Below are 17,237 nucleotides of genomic sequence, written 5' to 3'. Positions count from 1 at the left end.
TACGTAAGCAGCAACCAGAATATTAATTTAAAATAAGCAACTCATGCAGCCAGGGTTTAATAAATCAAGACAAGGCTTTTCTTTTCCTTACTGAGAATAGTTGGATGGGAAGTTGTTAGAAAGCCAAATAAGAACACTACAGTCTAATCCTCAAAAATTAAATACAAGGCGACACAGACACAAGAGATTCTGCAGACGCTGGAAGTGCAGACTAACACACACAAAATGCTGGAGGAACTCAGCAGGTCAGGCAGCATCTACGTAGCAGAATAAACAGTTGATGTCTTGGCCTGAAACCCTCATCATGACTCATTAACGGTCCTAAAGAAGGGTCTTGGCATGAAACATTAACTGTTTATTCCTTTCCATGGAAGCTGCCGGACTTGCCAAGTTCCTCGAACATTTTGAATGTGTTACTCTTAAATACAGCACGAGTATGTATATCTGTTTAATTTTTCCTTATTCTTTGTGTGATGCTTGACTGTGCTGCAAAACCCATTGGCAATACAGGAGTAGCGTTAAGCAGAAAGGAGACAACAGAATATTATCTGCGTGCTTCAGAACAGGTGTTTAAATAAACACCTTATACAGGAATCACTATCTGAAAATCTATCAGAAGCAGAAAACCAGATCATGCTTAAAATACTCCTGAGTGACCAGCTGAAGAGGTATATCCTATAGAGTGAAGTACCTAGGTACCTCAACCTATAGATTCAAAATGGAATTGGGCTCCGTCGTTCTTTCATGATCACAAACTGAGTGAACTAAATTATTTCATGGTGTATTGCAAATTTTCTTTGATTCTATCACCTTGGTGTTAAAATTCAAATGGTAGGTCACAGGCTGAAACAGCATGAATGATAAAATAGAAACAAGTTTGTAGTTATTAACACAGGAGATTCCGTAGACACTGAAAATCCAGAGCAACACTTGCAAAATGCTGGATGGGGGAGCTCAACAAGTCATGCAGCATCTATGGAGGGGAATAAACAGTCAATGTTTTGGAGACCAGTCATCGATATTTTGCAAATTGCCTTCACCCTTCGGAATATAAAGGCAAATTTATGGCATTTTAGCTGGATTACTGATCAATGAAGAAGAAGACGAAAGCCCTTAACTCCGAGTGGAGTCATCAGGATGCCGTCACGACGGCGTTACTTTTAGCAGGCTTTCTTATTTTTACGAGGCTGAGTTGCTAGTTCGACACTCAACCCAGCACGGATGGAAAGCGTGCAAGGGAGCCGGCTGGATTCAAACTCGGGAGCCTTCGCTCCAAAGTCCAGCACTGATGCCACTACGCTACCAGCTGGCAACTGATCAATGAGTTTGCATAAAATTAACTTGTGTCTGAATTCAGAAGGTTGGCAATCAGCTTGCAGTCCAGCAGCAACTACAACTAACATCTATTTAGTGACGTTAACATCGTAAAATGTCTCCAGGTGCTTCACAGGAACATAACTGGGCTATCATAGAAATTGGGCCATATAAAGACATCTGGGGACAGGTGAAGGCTTGGTTGAAGTGGCAGGTAGAAATGAGTATATTAAAGGAGAAAAGAAAGGCTATTAATTTTCACCAAGCAGACATAAGATGAATAATCACAGACATTGATACTTTCCAGTCAGGTTTTCTGTAATTATATTTTGAATCCACAGTGTCAATGTACAACTAAGTTCACTCTTGCATCAAAGGCCCAATTTATTTCTGCTGCTTCTTTCACTCTATGATTCCATGGTACTTTATTTGAATATATGCAAAATTACAATTCCCTATGAAAAAGATTAGATCCGGTGAGTGATTGTAGTGCACAATGAATTCCATTTATCTGGCATCTTCACCAATTTATGAAAGTATTGCTTTTTTTTTCAGCCCTGGGTCCACACAAGTGTGTTGATATAGTTTTGCTTAGATTAGCGCATTTGCTTTTCAGGGATCTGATCAAAATTCAGGCTGGTATTCCAACACAGTTCTGCACGAATACTACATTGTGGGAAATCTTGTCATTTCAATTGCTTGTCCTCTTAAATGGACTTCAGTTCAAAGTTCAAAGTAAATTTATCGTCAAAGTACAAAAATGTCACCATACAGTATACAATCCTGAGAGTCATTTCCTTGAAGGTATTGACAGTAGATACAAGAAACATAATAGAATTAATGAAAGACCATATTCAACAGGACCAATGTGGAAAAAACCATAAGGTATCGGAGCAGAATTAGCCCATTTGGCCTATCAAATCTACTCCGTCATTTCATCATGGCTGATCCATTTTTCCTCTCAGCCCCAATCTCCGGCCTTCTTCCCGTATCCCTTCATGCCTGACCAATCAAAAATCTATCAACCTCTGCCTTAAATGTACATAAAGACCTGGCCTGCACAGCTGCCTGTGGCAAAGAATTCCACAGATTCACCTCTCTCTGGCTAAAGACATTCCTCCTCATCTTGTTCTGGCTGTTTACTCTCCCAATTAAGAATGCTGAAGACTCAATCTGAGCTATCCTGGACCCTGGCACCCAGGAGGCAACATACCATCCAAGAATCTTGTTATCACCCACAGAACCTCTTGTCCATTCCCCTGACTAATGAATCCCCTATCACCACAGCGTGCCCCTTTTCCCCTTTCTCTTCTGAGTCACAGAGCCGGACTCAGTGTCAGAGACCTGACCACTGTGACTTTCCTCTGTTAGGTCAACCCCCCACCCTTCCCAACAGTATCCAAAGTGACATAGCTGTTGTTGGGGTGGGGTGGCTACAGGGGTAATCTGCACTGGCTCCTTAACCCCTTCCCTCTTCCTGACTGTCACCCTGTTTCCTCTGACCTGCACCTTGGATGTAATTACTACTCTATATGTCCTATCTATCACCTCTTCAGCCTCCCAAATGCTCCAGAGATCAGTCACTTCCAGCTCCAGCTCCTTGTTAGATTGTTAGAAACTGCAGCTGAATGCACTTCTTGCAGTTGTAGTTGTCATCGACACTGGACATCACCCTGCCTTCTCGCATCCTGCAAGAGGAGCATTCAACTATCCTGCTTAGCATCTCTACTTTCCTAGCTGAGCAGATCTAAAGAAGGGAAGGTTAAAAAAATCTTAACCTTGAGCTTTTCTTTCCTTTGCCTCCTCTGACTGAGACCTCTCTTGCGGAAGCCTCAACGAGCTAAACCCTCAATATCACCTCTCTGACTCTATCCACTCAGATGATGGCTGCTCTGCTTGCCACTGCATTCCTTTAGTTTGCTCTTGCTAATCAATCCCAAATGCAGATTAGTTGCTGGTCAAAGCTCTTTTTCCATAAATTGCTGTGAATTTCAGGCTTCAAAATCTCGATTGCCAAACTGATTAAAAGGTAGCTGTCTAATGCACGCCCTGTCATGAACTGTCCAACTCAGAAAGTTGGCACAAGGCTCTGCTTTTGAATGCAGACCCCACTGAAAGCTAGTTCAAAAGGCAATAAGCTGTGCAAATACAAACAGAAAGAATAATATTAATAAATAATTCTTAAATATTAAATAAGTAAACAAGTAATAAGTATCAAGAACATGAGATACAGAGTCCTTGAAAGTGAATCCGTAAGTTGTGGGGGCATTTCAGTGATCATGCAAGTGAAGTTATCCCCTCTAGTTTAAGAGCTTGATGTAACGGGGGGGAGCGACGCTGGGAGCAGATCCAAATGCAAGACACAGACATTGAAGTACTAGGAACTGGACTAGAGTAGGGACAGGACTGGATGCAGACTAGGAGGTGGGGACAAGAACACTGACTTGGGCTAGGACTTGACTAGGAAAGCGGGACCTGGACAAGGAACTAGGAACTTGGAACCTGGACAAGGACCTGAAACCTGTGTCTTTCTTGACTCGGGCTCGGACCCCTGTTCTAGGAGAGGACATGACGTGGCTACAAGACTGGAGGAGCTTTGGGTTCCTTGAGGTGAGGACATGACAAGGCTTGGGTTCAGACTCCAAGCCAGAGACTGGACAAGGACCCAGAACCTAGGTCTTGACTCAGGCTCGGACTCCGGAACCAGGCGAAGACATGATGTGGTCTTGGGAAACAGGAGCCTCCAAACACAATGTCAGAAGCCTTGACTTGGCCGAGGGAGAGACAGGAGCGCAGTGACATGGAACAGAGAGCCGGGACCCCTCCTTAGGAACAAGACGTAGGGCCGGGACTTATACACAAAACACAGAGCCGGGACCCCTCCTTGGGAACAGGACGTAGGGCCGGGACTCATACACAGAATGCTGAACACGACAAGACAGTTCTCAACACTGGGTAGCGGCAAATGGCCAGACCTACCTAGCGAAGGCGTGGACACAGAGACAGTTCAAAACAATGATAGACTGTTCCTTATCTCGCTCTGGCAGTTGAACTTGACAACGGTACCAGCTCGGCTTGAAGGGGAAGGGGAAGGGGAAGGGGGAGTCCAGCAAATGAAGCTGAACCCAGGAGCTATTTATGTAGCAGCCCAAAATCAGAATCATGTGCTTCAATTAAAGCACCCAACAGAAAAAAGGGAAAACTAGAAAACCTTGAATAAGGAGCGATGGACCAGACATGACCAGACTGGAATCCAGACCTCACGGACCGGACCATGACACTTGATGGTTGAAGGGTAGTAACTGTTCCTGAATCTGGTAGTGTGACACCTAAGGATCCCATACCTTCTTCCAGATGGCAGAAGCAAGAAGAGAGTATAGCCTGAATGGTGGGGGTCCTTGATGATGGATACTACTTTCCTGCAAAAGTGCTCTGTGTAGATGTACTCAATGATCAGGAGGGCTTTATCTATAATGGTTGTATTCGTTACTTTTTGTAGGCTCTTCCATTCAAGTGTATTGGTGTTTCCATACCAGTCCACGATGCAACCAGCTAATGTACTCTCCACCACACATCCATAAAAGTTTGTGAAAGTTTTAGATGACATGTTGAATCTTCACAAATTTCTAAGAAAGTAGAGTCACTGCTGTGTTTTCTTTGTAATGACACTTACGTGCTTGGACCAGGACAGGTCCTCTGAAATTATAACATCGAGGAATTTAAAGTTGCTATAGTCAATGAAGAGCATCATTGGCTGTCCAGATGTTCAGTCCACAGTAGAGACCCACATCAGAGTCATGACCTTTTTGCAGCAGTAGCAGTACAGTGCAATACATTAAATTGCTACAGTTCTGCCTTAGGCACCCTAGCTATATATACAGTGGCATGCAAAGGTTTGGGTACCCTTGATCAAAATTTCTGTTATTGTGAATAGTTAAGTGAGTAGAAGATGAACTGATCTCCAAAAGTCATAAAGTTAAAGATGAAACATTCTTTTCAACATTTTAAGCAAGTTTAGTGTACTATTTTTGTTTTGTACAATTTTAGAGTGATAAAAAGGAAAGGAGCACCATGCAAAAGTTTGGGCATCTCAAGAGATTTGAGCTCTCAGATAACTTTTACCAAGGTCTCAGACCTTAATTAACTTATTAGGACTATGGCTTGTTCACAGTCATCGTTAGAAAAGGCCAGTTGATGCAAATTTCAAAGCTTTATAAATACCCTGACCCCTCAAACCTTGTCCCAACAACCAGCAGACATGGGCTCCTCTAGCACTCTGAAAATAAAAATAAATGATGCCCACAAAGCAGGAGAGGGCTATAAAAACATAGCAAAGCATTTTCAGGTAGCCATTTCCTCAGTTCGTAATGTAACTAAGAAATGGTAGTTAACAAGAATGGTGGAGGTCAAGTCGAGGTCTGGAAGACCAAGAAAACTTTCCAAGAGAACTGCTTGTAGGATTGCTAGAAAGGCAAATCAAAACCCCCGTTTGACTGCAAAAGACCTTCAGGAAGATTTAGCAGACTCTGGGGTGGTGATGCACTGTTCTACTGTGCAGTGACACCTGCACAAATATGACCTTCATGGAAAAATCATCAGAAGAAAACCTTTCCTGCTTCCTCACCACAAAATTCAGCATCAGAAGTTTTCAAAGGAACATTTAAACAGGCCTGATGCATTTTGGAATCAAGTCCTGTGGACTGATGAAGTTAAAATAGAACTTTTTGGCCGCAATGATCAAAGATATGTTTGGAGAAAAAAGGGTGCAGAATTTCATGAAAAGAAACACCTCTCCAACTGTTAAGCACGGGGGTGGATCGATCATGCTTTGGGCTTGTGTTGCAGCCAGTGGCACGGGGAACATTTCACTGGTAGAGGAAAGAATGTATTTAATTAAATACCGGCAAATTCTGGAAGCAAACATCACACTGTCTGTAAAAAAGCTGAAGATAAAAAGAGTGTGGCTTGTACAACAGGATAATGATCCTAAACACACCTCAAAATCCACAATGGACTACCTCAACAGGCGCAAGCTGAAGGTTTTGCCATGGCCCTCACAGTCCCCCGACCTAAACATCATTGAAAATCTGTGGATAGACCTCAAAAGAGCAGTGCATGCAAGATGGCCCAAGAATCTCACAGAACTAGAAGCCTTTTGCAAGGAAGAATGGGCAAAAATCCCCCAAACAAGAAATGAAAGACTCTTAGCTGGCTACAGAAAGCATTTATGAGCTGTAATACTTGCCAAAGGGGGTATTACTAAGTACTGACCATGGCAGGGTGCCCAAACTTTTGCTTCAGGCCCTTTTTCTTTTTTGTTATTTTGAAACTGTAAAAGATGGGAATAAAAAAGTAATCTTGCTTAAAATATTAAAGAAATGTGTCACCTTTAACTTTATGCCTTTTGGAAATCAAGTCATCTTTTACTGGCTTACCTATTCAGAGTAACAGAAATTTTGACCGGGGTGCCCAAACTTTTGCATACCACTTTATATGTCAGACGCTTTGCACAGTACTGCATATGGAATGAAAAATAGAGATAATTCTGGAAAATGATGGAAACACCCAGAAGATCAAGTAGAACCACTGGTGACCAGAGGAAGTAATTTCTATGTTGCTATGAATATTAATTTCATTGCTCACTGCAAAATTACTGAGTTTACAAACTAATGTTCAAACACGCAGCAGATCCGACATCATCTGTGGAAAAGGAAACAGGGTGATTGGTTGAGGCTGAAGACCTTTCGAGCTCTGATCAATGTTATTTAACTGAAACATCAGCTCTGTTTATCTTTCCGCAGCTGAGGCTTTATCTGCTTCATATTTATAGATTAATTTATGAAATCAGCACTTTTACAGCAATTAATGAAATTAATATTGCAATGAGAGAGGTGATAGATTAATAATAATTTTGAAGTCAATATTGCCTCAGGAGAGATTTTTCCACTTGTGGAAAATGAATAATCAGAATTCGAATGGGACTATATGAAGCGTTTCTTTGTAAATAGGATGATGACAATGTGGGATATGTTAAATTGACACATTTAGAATGGAACCTTAGGGGATATCAAGCTCAAGTTCAAGTTTGATTATCATTCAATCATACACGGACACCCATGAATACAGCCAAACAAAATAGTGTTCTTCTGGGGCCAAGGTACACAACACAGTATCAATAGTCATACCCAGCATCAGATTATAAGACATAAGAGCACAATTAGGCCATTCAGACCATCAAGTCCATTCTACCATTTCATCATGGCTGATGCCGGATCCCACTCAACCCCAAACACCTGGCCTCTCACCATATCCCTTGATGCCCCTTTGGCTAAAAAAGTTCTTCCTTACTTCTGTCCTGAAAGGTCACCCCTTAATTTTGAGGCTGTGCTCTCTAGTTCTGGATACCCCCACCAGAGGAAACATGCTCTCCATATCCATGCTATCTAGTCCTTTTAATATTCGGTAGGTTTCAATGAGATCCCTACACATTCATCTGAATTCCAGTGAGTACAGGCCCAAAGCTGCCAAATGCTACTCATATGCTAACACCTTCATTACCTGAATCATCCTCTTGAACCTTCTCTGGACTCTCTCCAATGACAACACATCCTTTTTGAGATATAGGGCCCAAAACTGTTGACAATACTCCAAGTGTGGCCTGACTAGTGTCTTATAAAGGCTCAGCATTAACTCCTTGCTTCTATATTCTATTCCCCTTGAAAAAAAATGCCAACATTGTATTTGCCTGCTTTACCATAGACTCAAACTGTAAATTAACTTTCTGGGAATCTTGCACGAGGACTCGTAAGTCCCTCTGCACCTCTGATGTCTGAACCTTCTCCCCATTAAGATAATAGTGTGCAATATTGTTTCTTTTCCCAAAATGCATTTCCCATCACTGTATTCCATCTGCCACTTTTTCCCATTCTTTCACTTTGTCCCAGTCTTGCTGCAATCATATTGCTTCCTCAGCACCATCTACCCCTCCACTTATCTTCGTATCATCCGCAAACTTTGCCACAAAGCCATTGATACCATTATCGAAATCATTGACAAACAAGGTGAAAACTAGCGGTCTTAAGTAAGCATGAAGGTACAGCAGGCAGTGAAGAAAGCTAATGACATATTGGCCTTCATAACAAGGGGAGTTGAGTATAAGAGAAAAGAGGTCCTTCTGCAGTTGTACAGGGCCCTGGTGAGACCACACCTGGAGTATTGTGTAGAGTTTTGGTCTCCAAATTTGAGGAAGAACATTTTTGCTATTGAGGGAGTGCAGCAAAGGTTCACGAGGTTAATTCCCAGGATGGCAGGACTGTCAGATGTCAAAAGATTGGAGTGACTGGGCATGTATACACTGGAATTTAGAAGGATGAGAGGGGATCTGATTGAAACATATAAGATTGTTAAGGGATTGGACACGCTAGAGGCAGGAAACATGTTCCCGATGTTGGGGGAGTCCAGAACCAGAGGCAACAGTTTAAGAACAAGGGGTAGACTATTTAGAACGGAGTTGAGGAAAAACTTTTTCACACAGAGGGTTGTGGTTCTGTGGAATGCTCTGCCCCAGAAGGCAGTGGAGGCCAATTCTCTGGATTCTTTCAAAAAAGAGTTAGATAGAGCTCTTAAAGATAGTGGAGTGAAGAGATATGGGGAGAAGGCAGGAAAGGGATACTGATTGTAGATGATCAGCCATGATCACAGTGAATGGTGATGCTGGCTCGAAGGGCTGAATGGCCTACTCCTGCACCTATTGTCTATTGTCTATTAATACCGACCCCTGAGGAACACCACTAGTCACTGGCAGCCAACATGAAAAGGCCCTTTTTATTCCCGCTCGCTGCCTTCTGCCTGTCAGCCATTCCTCTATCCATGCCAGTATCTTTCCTGTAATGCCATAGAATTTATCTTGTTAAGCAGCCTCATGTATGTCATCTTATCAAATGCCTCTTGAAAATCCAAATAAATGACATCCACTGCCACACCTTTGTACTCTCTGCTTGTTACTTCCTTGAAGAACTACAACAGAGTTGTCAGGCAAGATTTCCCTTTACAGGAACCATGCTGACTTTGACTGATTTTATCATTAGTTTTCAAGTACCCCAAAACCTCATCCTTAATAATGGACTACAACCTTTTCCAATCTCTAAGGTTAGGCTACTTGGCCTATAATTTCTTTCCTTTGTCTTCCTCCCTTCTTAAATAAAGAGTGGAGAGACTTTTGCAATCTTCTAGTCCTCCAGGACCATGCCAGAATCAAGTGATTTTTGAAAGATCATGACCAAATGCATCCATTATCTCTTCAGCAACCTCTCTGGGATGTAGTCCATCTGGCCCAGGTGACTTGTCAACCTTAAGTCCTTTGAGTTTGCCTGGCACTTTTTCCTTTGTAATAGCAATAGTACTCACTCCTGCTCCCTGACACTCTGGCACACTGCTAGTGTCCTCCACAGTGAAGACAGGTACAAAGAACCCATTAAATTCAGCTGCCATTTCTTTGTCCCCCATTCAAGTGCAACCGGTCCCTTTTCTACAGGTCACACCTGCCCCAGAAGAGATCCCAATGATCCAGAATTCCAAATCCCTGCCCCTTGCTCCAATTCTTCAGCCATACGTTTCTCTGCCACCTCATTCTTTTCCTATCCTCACTGTCACATGGCACAGGCAGCAATCCTGAAGTGCCGCTTCTCAAATTCCTTCACAACTCCCTGTATTCTCTTCTCAGGATTTACTCCCTTTTTCTACCTATGTCATTGGTACCAATACGTATCACAATTTCTGGCTGCTCACTCTCCCTTTTCGGGATATTGTGGACGTGTCAGAAACATCGCAGGTCCTGGCACCTGGGAGGCAAACTTCCATCTGTGTTTCCTCCTCGTGTCCACAGAGTCGCCTATCTGTCACCCCCCCCCAACTACAGAGTCCCCTATTCAGACATCCTACCTCTGCCGGAAGCCTCCCGCATATGAATAGTGGCTCCCTGATGCCTGCAAATTATATACAATATCACAGAAATCAATTGTTTTGACAGCGAGCAAGAGAAAGCAAAAGAGAGCGCGAGAGCAACCACGAGCGAGCGCGAGAGAGAAAGCAAGCGAGAGCGCGCGAGCGAGAGAGAGCGCAAGAGAGCGAGAGCGCGCGAGCGAGAGAGAGAGCGCAAGAGAGCGAGAGCGCGAGAGCGAGAGAGAGAGAGAGCACGAGCGAGAAAGCAAGCGACAGAGAGAGAGAGAGCGCGAGAGCGAGAGCGTGTGAGCGAGAGAGAGAGCACGAGAGCGAGAGAGAAAGCAAGCGAGAGAGAGAGAGAGAGAGAGAGAGAGAGAGAGAGAGAGTGAGAGAGAGTGAACAAGCAAGCGAGAGCAAGAGAGAGAGCGACAGCGCGCCATGGCAGAGTGTTCCAAAAAAATATAAAAGGTACGTCACCCCAGACTACACTAAAGTGTAGCCCTGCCTAATAGGGGTCAAAAATAATGACAGTGTTGCTCGCTGCGCTGTTTGCAACAGTGACTTTTCTATTGCCCATGCTGGGCTAAGACTGTAAAAGACATGTTGAGGTGAGTTTAACAGGTGTCATTCGTTCATTAGCATAGCTAATGTTATTTAAACTAGCTGGTTAGCTGCTAAGGAGCTACTCTATTGCAGACATCCCACCTCTCCCGGAAGTCTCCTGCAAATTGATGGTGCTACCTCCCTGAAATGAGTTTTTGCAGGGTGGGATGTCTGCCTATTTCTGCTGCCAGCCTCTTCAGTTTCCTGTATTTCTGAGCCACCAGGCCAGTGTCCTCTAGCACGGACACTGTTTCTTCCCCCAGGTAGGTCATCCCTCCCAACAGAACTCAAAATGGAGTACATTGTTGAGGTGGACAGCCACAGGGATGATCTCTGCTATTTGACGTTCTCCCTTTGCTCTCCTGACAGTCACCCATTTATCTGACTCCTGTAGCCTTGGGGTGACTAGCTCCCTGTAGCTCCTATCAACCACCTCTTCACTTCCCCTAACAAGCCTAAGGTCATCAAACTACAGCTCCATTTCCCTAACACCGTCTCTAAGGAGCTGCATCTCGATGCACCTGGTGCAGATGTGGCCATCAGGGAGGCTGGTAATCTCCCAGAAATCTCACATCTGACACCCACAACAGAACACTGCAGACATACCCAATATTCTCTCAGGAGTTAATTTTAAAAAAACAAGAAACTATGAATGAGCTTACTTTCGCACCTTGCCGCTGCCTGTTCTCGATGAGCCAAAGCCTTACTACTCTGACTCAAGCTACCCCGACGTGACTGCTGCACTGGGCAGCACCTCTCTTTTTATAGAAACTGGGTTTTTAAAGCTCTTTGCCAGACTTGGGCAGGAGAGCATCTCCAGTAAATATACAGTGACACTTCTCCATGGATTGTCACCTTGTCATGGTGGAGAAGTTTGTGTGGTCCTGTGATCCCGAGAGCAATGCCGTCTGGAGCGATGCTCCTGGTCAGGTCACCCATGGCGGTAAGGTCGAGGATGAGGTCCCTGACAAAGAACAATCCAACCAAAACCTCAACGGTGGAACAGGCAGACCAAGTTACTTTGATCTCAACAGCTGTGAAGGCGGATGAAGGCCGCAACAAATCCATCAGCTCCAATTGTCATGGTTTCCATGCCATTGGAATCAGTTGGTTGATTTGTGAAGTATCGTGTGCTTCTTGGAGTGCAACATCAAGTACACGTTAAACAAATACACGCACAGGCGTCTTCACTCTGTGAGCCACTTCTTCAGAACGAAGACTATCAACGACCTCAAGGGATAGCCATGACGACAACGATGATACTGTGACACGAAAATATATATGTTGCCCACATCCCTGAGTGATATGTCCTGTAAATTAATGGTGCGTGGGTGTCATCTACGAGAATAAGAAATTCTCAGCATTGTGCTGACGGATGTCCTCATGCACCTCTGCTTGTCTTCCAATGAATGAACACTAGAGAGCGCATCGATGGCACAGGCCAGCCCCTGTTCCAGCATGAATGCTGCACCATGCTGCCTCTGATGTCTCCCTTCCCGGACTGCTGCAATAGGCAAGCCCTCAGCATGAAGCCTGGTCCTCACCACAATCAAGGCCATGCTGCTCATGCACCATCATTCTTGCCAATAAACCAGTGAAATGGACTTGCATTACTGTACATTACTAATGTCCAACAGGGTCTTGCAATCACAAGAAAAATATCCAAGACAATCACCTACTGTTCGACTGTACGCCGCCCTGACGCACCTACTCCAAAACAGGTAAATCAAGCAACACACACAAAATGCTGAAGTTGACATTCAGGCTAAAACCCTTCCACAGGACTGGAGAAAAAATGCTGAAGAGCAGATGTAACAGGTGGGGGAAGGGAGAGAGAAACACAGGGTGATAGGTGAAACCTAGAGAGGGAAGGATGAAGTAAAGAGCTGGGAAGTTGATTGATAAAAGAGACAGAAGGCCACGGAAGAAAGAAAATGGGGGAGGAGCACCAGAGGTAGGCGATGGGTGTGCAAGGAGATAAAGTGAGAGAGGGAAAAGGGGATGGGAAATAGTGAGGGAAAGGGAGGGTGGGGGCATTACCAGATGTTCACACCATCAGGTTAGAGGCTACCCAAATGGAATATAAAGTGTTGTTCCTCCAATCCAAGTGTGGCCTCATCACGGCAGTAGAGGAGGCCATGGATAGGCATGTCAGAATGGGAATGGGAAGAGGAATTAAAATGGGTGGCCACTAGGAGATCTCACTTTTTTTCTGCTGCACGGAGCATAATTGCTCAGCGAAGCAGTCTCCCAAATCAATTCCAGCACATTAACTTAAGCTATGCTGGCCTCATATTCATCAAAGTCCATCATACTGGTGAATTCTGAAGCAAAGTATTCATTAAGGACTTTTCTTCCCTTGCCTGACTCCAGGTATATATTTCACCTTTTATCCTTGAACATTCCTATCCTTAGTCGAGTCAGCCGCCTCTCCTTCAAGTACTATATGTGCAGAACATCTGGGGATTTACCTTAATCATATTCACCAAAACTTTATTACATCCTATTTTAGATTTGACAAGTTACTCTTTAGCTCCTTCCTGGCTACCTTACTACTCTCAAGATGTGACGAGAGTCCTTGACAAGGATAGTTTGGACCCAATTGCTGGAGTATCCAAAACAAGGATCGAGACTGGTATCAAACTGGATTGAAAACTGAGACAAAAAAAAGCACTAGACAAAATCACTAGTAGGACTTACAACTGAGTACTGAACCTCAGTTCAGGTGGTCTTTAAGTAATCAATTCTTGCCGCCCAAAACATGATTGCCAAATAGCGGGACGGTCCTGAATCCTTAAAGGGGACACATTAGCTATCCATACACGAGAGTGTTAGAGTGTCTAAACCCTGGAAGATGGCATGGTTTCGTGTGTGTTGTAAAAGGAGCCACTCCCCTGTGGCCGATTCCTGACAGCCCTGGCTGCTCGGATAGACGATGATTGTAGTCATGGGTGAAATCAGATCCGATATCCCATTCGGGAACTCAGCACCATTCCTCGGATCCAAACCCTTTCCAGTCCACAAGGAACTGCAGAATTTCCTGAACAGTTTGTGAATCCAAAATTGTTCTCATAGTGAAAACCTGTTCCCTATCGACAAACCTGAGTGGTAGCAGGACTGATGCCGGTGGGTCTAAAGGGCTGGTGTTGTTAATTTGGAAATGTGTAAAGCAGGATTGATCTTGAGGGTCTTGAGGAGCTGCAAAGTGTGGGTCACTGGGCTTACTTTCCTGAGAATCTTGAAGGCTCCAATGAACTTTGGTGCCAATTTTCTGGACTCCACTCAGAGAGGCAAATCATGAGTTGACAGCCAGACCTGTTGCCCAGGCTGCAAAACTGGTCATGATCTTCCCTTGCGGTTAGCCTTCATTTCAGCCTTCCGGATAGAAGCCAACAAAATCTCCTTTGCCCTAATCCATCTCTCCTTGCAGCTTTGGATGAGATCTTCAGCTCCAGGAAGCCCAACCTTGGCCCCCTGCTCAGGGAGGGTGGCAGAGATTATACAAATTGGCATTTGAAAGGGGATATCCCATGTGCTGAGTGCCATAAAGTGTTGTGGGCAACCTCTGCTGACATCAAATGGTCATTCCACTCATTCAGACTTTCAGAGGCCAGGTATCATAAATTATGTCCCCTATCCTGTTTCACCCGCTGCTGGACTGCGGGTGAAACCCAGAGGAAAGACTTGCTGTTGCCAAAATCAGTTTGAAAAATGCCCTTCAGTTAAATGATGCGAATTGTGGATCACAACCCGACACTCATCACCTTCCTTAATGGATACTTTGCTTCAGAATTCACCAATCGGATGGACTTTGATGAAAGTGGGGCCAGCTTAGTTCAGGCTAATGTGCTGAAATATGTTAGAGGTAAGAAAGAAGCAGTGTTTTTTGGTGGAGATTCATCCCTACCAAAGGAGCTGTAAGGTCCTCCTTTACTCTGCCAGCCTGCAAGTCACCCTGGGGCAAGGGTGACCTGCTCAGCTCCCTGATCAGGGTCACGTGAAGCCATGGGAGGTGGTGGATGGTCGTATGAGCAGCTTGTGATGGGCTGGTCATGGTCCGAGATCGGGGGATGGAACTACCTATGGACAAGGTGATTGGTCTCATTTCATTCAATGATATAATATGCATGTACAACATATACATTCAGTGGCCGCTTTATTAGGTACACAATAGACAATAAATAGGTGCAGGAGTAGGCCATTCAGCCCTTCGAGCCAGCACCGCCATTCACTTTGATCATGGCTGATCATCCACAATCAGTACCCTTTTCCTGCCTTCTCCCCATATCCCTTGACTCCGCTATCTTTAAGAGCTCTCTCTAACTCTTTCATGAAAGAATCCAGAGAATTGGTCTCCACTGCCTTCTGAGGCAGAGCATCCCACAGATCCACAACCCTCTGTGTGAAAAAGTTTTTCCTCAACTCCATTCTAAATGGTCTACCCCTTATTCCTGCTCATTAATGTAAGTATCTCACCAGCCAATCATGTGGCAGCAACTCAGTGTATAAAAGCATGCAGTCATGGTCAAGAGGTTCAGTTGTTGTTCAGACCAAACATCAGAACGGTGGAAGAAATGTGACCTAAGTGACTTTGACTTCAACCTCGTGGAATGATTGGATGTTTTGTGTCTCTCAGAAAGTGCTGATCTCTTGGAATTTTCATGCACAACAGTTTCTACTTTTTACAGAGAATGGTACAAGAAACAAAACACATCCAGTGAGTGGCAGTTCTGTGGGCAAAAATGCCTCTTAATGAAAGAGGTCAGAGGAGAATGGCCAGACTGGTTCAAGCTGACAGGAAGATGACAGAAACTGAAATAACTTGCTTTACAACAGTGATGTGTAGCAGAGCTTCTCTGAATACACAACACATTGAATCTTGAAGTGGATGGGCTAAAGCAGCTGAGGACCACAAACATACAGACATGTGTTCAGGTACCTCCTGTACCTAACAAAGTGGCAATGAGTGTAATGCTATTTGTTGGGCACACTTTATATTAGGAATGCACACAATGTGCTGGAGGAGCTCAACAGGTCAGGCAGCATCCATGGATGGAAATAAACAGTCGATGTTTTGGGCCAAGGCCCGTTATCGGGACTGGAATGGAAGGGGGAAGAAAATTTATATTAAGAATCCAGGGAGCTTGAGAATTGAAGAAATCTTCTTTCAGTCTTTCAGTTAGGGTCTAGGTTCACTATCCACTTTCTCCAAAGTACCGAATAAAATTATTTGTTGATGATAGAACACAATTTATCTGACAGCTCCCTCCTGAGCTTTGGAGAGAATGACCTCTCAATAATTATACTGATATTTTGAATGAAATTCCTGAATAGACGGGTTAGGAGTCATACAGAGTGCATGTGCCTCTGGAGTTAAATTCATCCCACTTCTCAAAGGTGGGGGAGTTCAGCTTTCAATTCTTCATGTAGTCCACCAATACTCTGCAATTCAGGAACAGCTTCATCCCCTCCACCATGTGATTTCTGTATGGGCAATGAATCAATGAGCACTACCTCACTATGTCTTTTCCTCTCCTTTTGCACTATTTATTTAATTTTCTTTATATTTATATATGTATATATACTTTTTAATTGCAATTTATATTGTTTATTATTATATATTGCAATGTACTACTGCTGCAAAACAAAAATTTTCACAGCTGTACCTGATTCTGATTCTGAAATTAAACTGTTTTGTTTCTTTCCCCCTTATTTTGAACAAAGTAGTTCATCTGGGGCTGTAATTAATGGCTGGAGAGAAATTTAGTCAGTGAGAGATCTGCTCCTGACAACAGAAAATCAAAATTGAAGTTTAGAAAAATCTCATTAGCACAGAAGCTGGAGAACGTGTTGCCTCTGGACAATGGTCACCTAGAGAAAGCAACAAAGTTGAACGCATATCAATAAGAAAACTGCATCTATGATACAGAGGCTTTTTTGTTTTAAAATCAGAAGGAATCGTCAGCTATAATGGTGTCACATCGCTGCTTCTTGTCTATAACAATTGTAAAAGTAAGAATCATATGGAATCCAAGGTGGCACGTAACGTAGTGGTTAGCACAATCGCTATGCAGTGCCAACAATCACTGATCGAGGGTTTGATTCTTGCCACTGTCTGTAAGGAGTTTGTACATTCTCCCTCTGATCCCGTGGGTTTCTTTCCGGGACCTCAGTATCCTCCCTCGTTTAGGGTTAGTGAGTTGTGGCCATGCTTTGAACGGTGTGGGTTGTCCCCAGCACGACCCTTGTCGTAAACACAAAACTGTACGTTTTGATCTTTTGGTGCACAGTATTATGCAAACATATTTGGCACCCTAACTATGCATATGTGCCTAAGATACAGTACAGTACTGTATTTATCAATGTGGAACAGAGAACAA

Source organism: Mobula birostris, chromosome 5 (genome assembly GCF_030028105.1).
Source record: "Mobula birostris isolate sMobBir1 chromosome 5, sMobBir1.hap1, whole genome shotgun sequence".
Taxonomy (NCBI): domain Eukaryota; kingdom Metazoa; phylum Chordata; class Chondrichthyes; order Myliobatiformes; family Myliobatidae; genus Mobula; species Mobula birostris.
The sequence above is the reverse complement of the archived record's forward strand: the minus strand, read 5'-3'. Positions refer to the sequence as shown.